We start from the raw sequence: 8,746 nt of genomic DNA on the forward strand, positions 1-8,746 counted from the left end.
AATACACATGTTTTTGCCAGTAAAACAGGATAAAACAGAGCATTGCAATCAGGCTCCTGCAGAAGCTTGTTACGGCTTTCTGCCTGTACCTCTTTGAGCTCTCTGTTTAAAAGCTTTAGAAAGTGTCATCAGTGCCCTCAGAGATCATTTAGAACTACAAGTGACCTGCCATGATAGAAGACGGTACTTATAGTTGATTCATTCACAGATTCCGGTGAATAAATGATGTGGCTGTGGGGGCAGAGCTGCGGCAGTTTTTAAATCTGACAGCGCGTACAGGGTGAGGATCCCCTGTCCACTGTCACAGGGAAGAGGGGGATCAGTGGTGAGGGAGAAGGTTGCTGAACATGTTACATGCTAAATACTAAATATGGGTGTAACATTCAGAAAGATGAACTTATCCTTTAAAACCCTTAGTATGTGTTGCAGAAAGCCAATGCATCCTGTTAAATTTCTGTACAACTTGTTTGGCAAAATAGATCTATTGAGGAGAATTGTTCTGGATCTAGTGAGGTGTGTGTGTCTTGTCCTTTTGCCCCATGAGCCAGGGAGAAGCTGGTCAAAGCATCTCAAGCTTGTAGAACTAAGACTGATATACGTACATTTTTGCTTTAAAGTGAACAGGTATTTACACATTCTTACCAACAAGTAAATTAAATTTACAGCAAGCCCATACTGACATTTGTAGCTATAGGCACTGTAGAGCGATTCCTCCTCATACCTTACAGCAGAAGCACTGAAATCTTCAAGTTCTCTCCGCAACTCATCTTACACCTCACCCTCCTGCCATCAGTTACCCAGCAGCCTTCATCCATTCTAATCATGATTAAAAATACAGTGCAAAAAATTACTGGACAACTGCAGCAAGTTATATCTGGAAATCCTGCCACCATTTTTTTGTTCCTGATTTAAGTCACAAGTCATCTTTCTATGATGACTGAAGTTCATCCATCATCATTGGTATTACTTCAAGTGATATTACCAGTCACAGTAGACCCACTAATGTTCCACAGTCAGTAGCCATTTGATAAACCTTTATATTTTATACTACTATAATAAAGTGTTTGATAATAGAATGAGGCACTGGAGATCTAGGTACCAAATCTGGTACTTACAGTACTATTAAGTTAATTTCATGAACAATTGCAAAGAATAAGTAAGAATCAACTCATCATTCAAAGTAAACCTGACACAAACTGTAGTATGTCAAACTGAGCATATGGTTAGAAAACGAGAAACTCTCTAAAAAAAAAATAATAATAAAATAGTAGGTCCAAGAAAGAGGCAGCTAAAGTTGTATGTAAATCTTGTAACTTTTCCTGGAAAATGTAGCTCTCTACCACTCCTACTCTCTGAACATCCTTAATGGTTACCTGGTTACTGAGGCCATTCATCACATATTGAAAGTAGGGAATGGCAGGTTTGATTATACATACATATACAATATCTCACAATGTCAGTTTGACGTGCTGTTTTTAGTGAATCTCTGCTTACTTTTCCATCTCATGCTCAGTTTGAATTGTCTTGTTTTTTGGCAGATTTATTTTGAGGCAGAAGAGAAATACCCAACATACTGCTCCAACCTCCACTTAAATTGGCTAGGTCATGTAACTTTTGGAGAGTTCATCACAGATACACACCATCTTCAAGTGTCTGCCAGATGGCATTATAATCATGTATGACTATGTCTACCTCTCTGTCCACGTTACATAGATTATATAGTTAGTCAGGTCGAAAAAAGACGCAAGTTCATCCAGTTCAACCACAAAAAATAAAATAAAATAATATCATGTATGTTAACTTTGAATTGCTGCAAAAGCCTGCATAATAAGGAGGTATTACTAGGGTTGGTGTGGTAAAACACGGTGTCCCTCACCCCCCCCCCAATCATTTTTCTCCCATATAACACTGCATATAATGGCAATCGTAGTGCCGTTAACAACTAACAATCAAGCAACTAGCAAATTTGCATAACAAAATCATATGAAAATAACAGAACTCAAAGTTTAACCTTTTAAAGAACTATGTTTTTGTTTTTTTTTAATGTTAAGCTTTACTGAAATAATACATAATTTTAATAATAAATGAATAATAAATGTATTTTAAGTGTTCACTTCTCCCCCCCCCCAGCTAACCGGCCACAGTAATCTTTCCTGGATTTTCCTGTCGTGGAGTTACAGCAGGACAGGCAGTAGGACCATGAGCAGGCTAGTGCAGCGGCTCAGCTCTCCCCCCTAGCCTGACACAATGCTCTGTCCTGCCACTTGTTATATAATAAGTGAGTTTATATATTTTGTTTGTTACAACCAACCCTCTCATTCGGGATCACGCTATGGGTTGTTTTTTCTTTTATCTCTAAACCTCATACATTGAGATTACGATCGTTAAGTTCATACAATCTGACCAAAGGGACGTTTGAAGATTATCATCAGGAATTTATTTCATGCTGTATACCTTACGGCAGTAAGGTGAGAGGTTTGTGCACACAGAGGTGCCACTTTTAGAAGATTGGCTAGGCACCGGTTAATTTGCTGTTCACATGGGAGGGATTCATTATATGTGTGGAACATCGTTTAGACTGTCATAGTGGAATCTAACCATTTTCTTCATTACCTTTACTTTTTCATTATCATTGTTTTTTCACTACACACTTAGTTGTGCATATTGGACTTTATTATACTGTTTATTTGTTTGCTTTATGTCACATTTGTTACATAGATTTTAATCACTCACTCATCACATGTTCATTTCCTATACACCTTAGGTGTTTTTTGGTACATATTTGTATATCACACACAGAACAACACCATCACATATACATTCACATTTTTTTGCCTAGGATCAGTTAAATAGGTGTTTGCTGCAGTGTATTCTACAGCGCAGAAGTTACTACTTGTATAGGACAGAGCAGTAGTCACTGGGCAAGCAGCAGACTAGTGCATTGGGCTCTCCTGTCTAGCCTGCCGCAGTGCCCTGCAGGGTACTAGGCAGGCTAGTTTTGGGCCAGCAGTGCACGGTCACGGTGTGCACCCCAAATCAGTCAATGTAAATGATGCAGTCGGTGTCGGCATGTTGATCTGTGCTCTGCCACAGATGGGGATGACATCATCATTGGATATCACTTCCTACTTGATGGTGTCAACCCTCTGGTGAGTGTCCCCCGCACTCCCATAGTGATGCCACTGAAGGAGGCTACCCCTTAAAGACCAGGCAGGATTAATACTTCCAGTGGAAGCTGAGGACACCAGCCATTGTAAAGAAAAGAAGAAAAGAGGAGGTGGAAACTTTCCAACCTGCTGCACAGGAATAAAGAAAGACAACTTCAATGCATTATATATATATATATATATTTTTTTTTTTTTTAGCTATTCTTGACATGTGTATGTTATTATTTAGAACAAATATTGTGAACAGCAATCTATGTCTATTCAAAGGAAAACACATTACTTTCATATATCAACACTAACGTGTTTAAAGAATATGTCAGGGCAAAATAACAAAACACATCTACAGTATAGTGATCTACAAGAAATGCACTCATCAACCAATGAGCTAACACATTTTTTGTGGACTGATGGTTGTCAGCCTTGCCCTTTGTCTTTTTCTAAACTCAACCACTCCCACTGTATTCTTATCCACAGCATAGGGGCCAATTCACCTGTAATCAAGGGAGGACTAAACAACCCTATTAAAGTAACAGCGGCGGCGGCGTGGCCAAGATGGCAACCAGCTAGGACGTGTTGTGATGGAGCTCTGCACCTGGCAGGCTTTTTATCCGGCTATTGGGGACATATGCCTATCCTGTTGGGCCGGTGAAGCGGCGGTGAGAGTTGGGGATGCGCAGGGGTAGCTCCGGTTCCCATAGGAAGAAACACGCGGCACCGGGAACCCCGCCGGGCACCCCGCTACAGACCCGCGCTGCACGCGGGAAGGCCCACTACAACATGGCGTCTCAGACGGACCAGGCGGATGCGCCGCCGATGGATACTGATCAGTTCCAGGCTCTTATGCAAGCGATTACGGGCTGCCAGACTACCCTGACCACCAAGATAGAGCAGATACAGCTCGACATGGGGCTTATCCGGCGTGATATGGATAAGCACCGGGAGCGGCTTACCGAGGCGGAGCGTAGAGTGGGGGACGTGGAAGATGTTACCCGCGACCACGATGCCACCCTCCGCTCCCTACAAGTGCGGGTGAAGGCGCTGGAATCCAGGGCGGAGGATCAGGAGAACAGGAATCGGAGGAATAACTTGAGGCTGGTGGGCCTGCCGGAGGGCTTGGAGGGCCGGGATACAGAGGCTTTTACTGAGCATCTGCTGCGCACACTTCTCCCGCTAGCTGTGTTCTCTCCTCAATTTGTGGTTGAACGAGCGCATAGAATGCCGTCTGTTCGTGGCCCGCCGGGGGACCCGCCGCGCACATTTATTTTCCGCCTGTTGAACTTTCGAGACAGGGACTTGGTTCTCCGGGAGGCGAGGAAGGTGGGCGAACTGCGCTTTGAAAATACTAAACTAATGCTGTTCCCTGACTATTCCATGGAGACGCAGAGGCAACGTCGGACATTCGACCAAGTCAAGGCACAGCTGCGTGCCAAGGGTCTCAAGTACAATATGATGTTCCCCGCGAAGCTCAGAGTGATTGATGGGTAATCCGTCCGTTTCTTCACGTCCCCGAGCGAGGCCTCCAGATGGGTTGATTCACTTCCCCGGCAAGGCTGATCCTAGATGGCACGTCCCTGGCGGAGGTTCACGCGCACCCCCAGCTTTGTCCACTGGTAAGCAGATTAGTCCCCCCCCCCCGAATTTTGACCCTCCGTCTCTGAACTTGGGAATTCCGTTGAATTGCCCCCCCTCTGTCCCGTTTGTTGTTTTGGGCAGGGGGCGAGGAGCTGCTTTGGAGCGGCTGTTCTACACTGCTGACCCACGGGGGGGTCCATGCTACTACCCTGGGGGCCCTCTGGCCTCGCCTCTCCCCTGGGTCTCTGCCTGCGGGGGTGTGTGTGGTTCCCTCTGGACGTGGACATGTTACACCGTGTTGCCGGATTTGGACACTCTGACTGCCCTGGCTCCCGGAGGTGTTCCTTTTTCTCCCCCCTTGTTTTGTTCTACTCTCCTGATGATTTTTTCTGTTTTTTTTTCCCTTGCTGGAAGAGTTGCAACTAAGACTGGGCCCTTGGAACTTTCCAAGCGATCAAGCTGAGGTGTCATCCATATTTTTGTTTGTTCCCCTTTAATTTTGTTTTGCCTCCAGGAAGCGGCTGCGCGGAGGTCTGTCTACTCTGCGTAGGTGACTCTGTCCTAGGTGTGCTGGTTGATACGCACCGCCCCCCACGGGAGATTTCTCCTTTGAATGGGTTTAGTTCAGTTTGGTTCGGGTTCTCAAACACCCTGGGGTTGGTTTTCTGGGGTGTGGGGTGGGAAGGGAGGGGAGTTTTGTTTGTTTCTTAGTTGTGTTTTTTTTTTTTTCTTTTGTTACATGCTTATATGTGCTCTATTGTGGACAGCTCTACTATAACAAATGTACTGTGTATGTCATTGCATTACATGGGTTGAGATTTCTGTGCCTTGACACTGGTCAGGCGGTCCTATCCATTGGTCCCCCCTGCCCTTCCAGGTTATGGCTCCGTTGAAGATCCTGTCCTGGAATGTTAGGGGGCTTAACCAGAAGATTAAACGCTCCCTTGTTTTCGACTACATTAAAAAATATGCTCCGCATATTTGTATTCTTCAGGAGACGCATCTAGTTGGGGGACGGATTATGGGCCTGAAACGCCCCTGGGTGGGACATCACTATCATGCCACGTATTCCGGCTATGCCCGGGGGGTTAGCGTCCTCGTCCATAAGTCCCTTAATTTTGAGCCTCTTGACATTGTTACAGATCAGGATGGGAGATACGTGTTGGTGCACGCCAGAATAGACACATTAGAGATGGTGCTGGTGGGTCTTTATATGCCACCTCCAGCGCACCTGTCTCTGTTACACAAATTAACTGCCCTGATCGCCCAATTTCATACTGACAATGTAGTTCTAGCGGGGGACTTTAATATCCCCCCTAACCCTTCCCTCGATAGGTTGGCACCTGACCGGGCTACGGACTCGCCGGTCTCCCGCTGGGCCCAGGTGTTTGGGTTGGAGGATGTCTGGAGGTGGAAACACCCATCAGACCGCAGGTTCACGTGCCACTCCTCCTCCCATAACACACTCTCCCGTATCGACCTTGTTTATGCTGGTGCCCCCATACTTCCCAGGGTTCTTGACATTGAGGTACTCCCTCGGGGCATCTCTGACCACTCCCCCTTGTTGTGTACGTTGCAGACCTCTACCCCCCCCGAGGGATAGACTCTGGCGATTGTCCCGCTACTGGATTGAGCACCCCACTGTTGCCTTTGAGATGGGCAGTGAAATGAGGGGTTTCTGGGCCTCCAATGCGGGCACGGCTGCGGGAGGGATGGTTTGGGATGCTTTCAAGGCTTATATGAGGGGGTGTTACCTTTCTTCCATTGGCCGGGAGCGTAGAAATGATAGGATCACGGTGGAGGAGGCAGAAGCCAGGGCCCTTGACCTTGAAACCCGCTTCACCCTCACGGCCAACCCGCTCACGGCACAGGATATGAAAGTAGCGTACCGGGAGGTGGTGTTGCTTCGGGTGGCTAAAACGAGCAAGCGTCACCTTGCTCAGACGCAGAGGATTTTTGAACAGGGCGAAAAGACGGGGAGGCTGTTGGCCTGGATCTCTAAGGAGCAGGCCCCAGTCTCCACTATACCTCGTATACGGAACAGTGTTGGGACATTGGTGACGGACCCCCTGGCCATTAACGCCTGTTTTGCAGAGTTCTATTCCATCCTTTATTCCTCTAGGGCACAGTATTCACCGCAGGCGTTGCATGCCTTTTTAGAGGGGGTGACACTCCCTGCCCTCACCACTGAGGCCAGGGACGGTCTGGACTCCCCGATTACACTGGCGGAGGTCCGGCTTGCGCTGCGGTCCATGCAGCCGGGGAAGACCCCTGGGGAGGATGGGATACCCCCAGAATTTTATAAACATTACCTGTAGGAGGTGTCTGTTCGAATGCATGATATGTTTACTACGTCCCTTCAGGAGGCATATCTCCCTCCATCTATGGCACAAGCCATTATAGTGGTAATCCCTAAACCTGGGAAGGACCCCCAGCTGTGCTCGTCATACAGACCTATTTCCCTGCTCAATTCAGACGCAAAGGTGCTGACCAAAATCCTTGCCAGGCGACTGAACGATGTTATACTTACCCTAGTCCATGAAGATCAGTCAGGCTTTATGCCGGGGAAGGGAACTGATATTATTATTCGCAGGCTTTTCACTGTCTTGGCCTCGGGGGATGAAGAAGGCACGGAGGAGGTTGTGGCCTCCCTAGACGCGGAGAAGGCCTTCGACTCCGTGGAGTGGGTCTATTTGTGGGAAGTCCTCCGTAAGTTTGGATTTGGTCCAGCCTTCATCTCCTGGGTCAGGGCAGTGTACACGGCCCCCACAGCTAGGGTGCGCACGGGTACGGTCCTCTCCCCGAATTTTCCCCTCCATAGGGGAACCAGGCAGGGGTGCCCCCTGTCACCGGGACTTTTTGCTCTGGCAATTGAGCCTATGGCGGCTCTCCTCCGCTCCTCTCCTGGGGTTCGGGGCATTGTCAGGGGCCCTTTGCAGGAAAAGGTTTCGTTATATGCTGATGATACTCTGTTGTATCTCAGAGATGACGGAACCTCCCTAAAAGCGGCGTTATCGCTTATCGACGAGTTTGGACGGTTTTCGGGTATACGCATTAATTGGGCGAAATCGACTCTGTTTCCACTACATGATGGTGTTGGGGCCTTCCGGTTTGATGAGCAACTGCGGAGGGTTTCTCAATTTAAGTATCTCGGTGTTGAAATACACAGGGACCTGAAACAGTTTATTACCCTCAATTTAAGCCCAGTGGTCACCCAGCTAGTCCAGAAATGTACTATGTGGCAGTCCCTACCGCTTTCGCCAGTGGGAAGGGTCAATTTAATTAAAATGTCGGTTCTTCCTAAGTTCAGCTACCTCTTCCGTCAGACGCCGGTCCATATCCCACTTAGATTTTTTAAGAGACTAGATGGCATTGTCTCGTCCTTCGTTTGGAATGGTAAGCCCCCTAGAATAGCCAGAGCGACCCTCCAGCGGCCCCTTGTGCGCGGAGGTTTAGCATTACCCTGTTTCCAGAAGTATTACTGGGCGGCAGTCCTAGTGACTATTAAATGGTGGCTCTCCGGGGGCCCGGCCAACCCTGCATCCTCGCTGGAGGCGGCATTGTTGGGCTCCTACGCGGAACTAGGGAACCTGATCCATAGGGGACCACGATCTAACCCCGGGATAACTATTCCGATGCGCACGACTCTTAAAGTATGGGAACTGGTACACAAGCAACTGGTGAGCTCGGGGGTGTGGGCCCCGGGGACTCCCCTCTGGGGGAACCCCCGCCTGCCCCATTTTCAATCCATCCCTGATCCGATTGCCTGGGCCAGATATGGAGTTATAGCACTGGGGGACATAGTGTCTCAGGGGCAACTACTCTCCTTTGACGATCTTAAACAAGCTAGAGACCTGCCGAACCATATGTTTTTCAGGTTTCTACAGTTGCGACACGCCTTCCGGTCCCAGTTCCCCCCCGGAGTGTCTCTGGGGGTGTCTGCTGTGGAGGATGTGCTTGGTTCTGCGGGGGAGGGGGGGACGCGCACAATGTCTGCAATCTATGCT

The sequence above is a fragment of the Lithobates pipiens genome, unplaced genomic scaffold, assembly GCF_037356315.1.
Source record: "Lithobates pipiens isolate NorthernLeopardFrog02 unplaced genomic scaffold, aLitPip1_a1.2 Scaffold_13, whole genome shotgun sequence".
NCBI classification, from domain to species: Eukaryota; Metazoa; Chordata; class Amphibia; order Anura; family Ranidae; genus Lithobates; species Lithobates pipiens.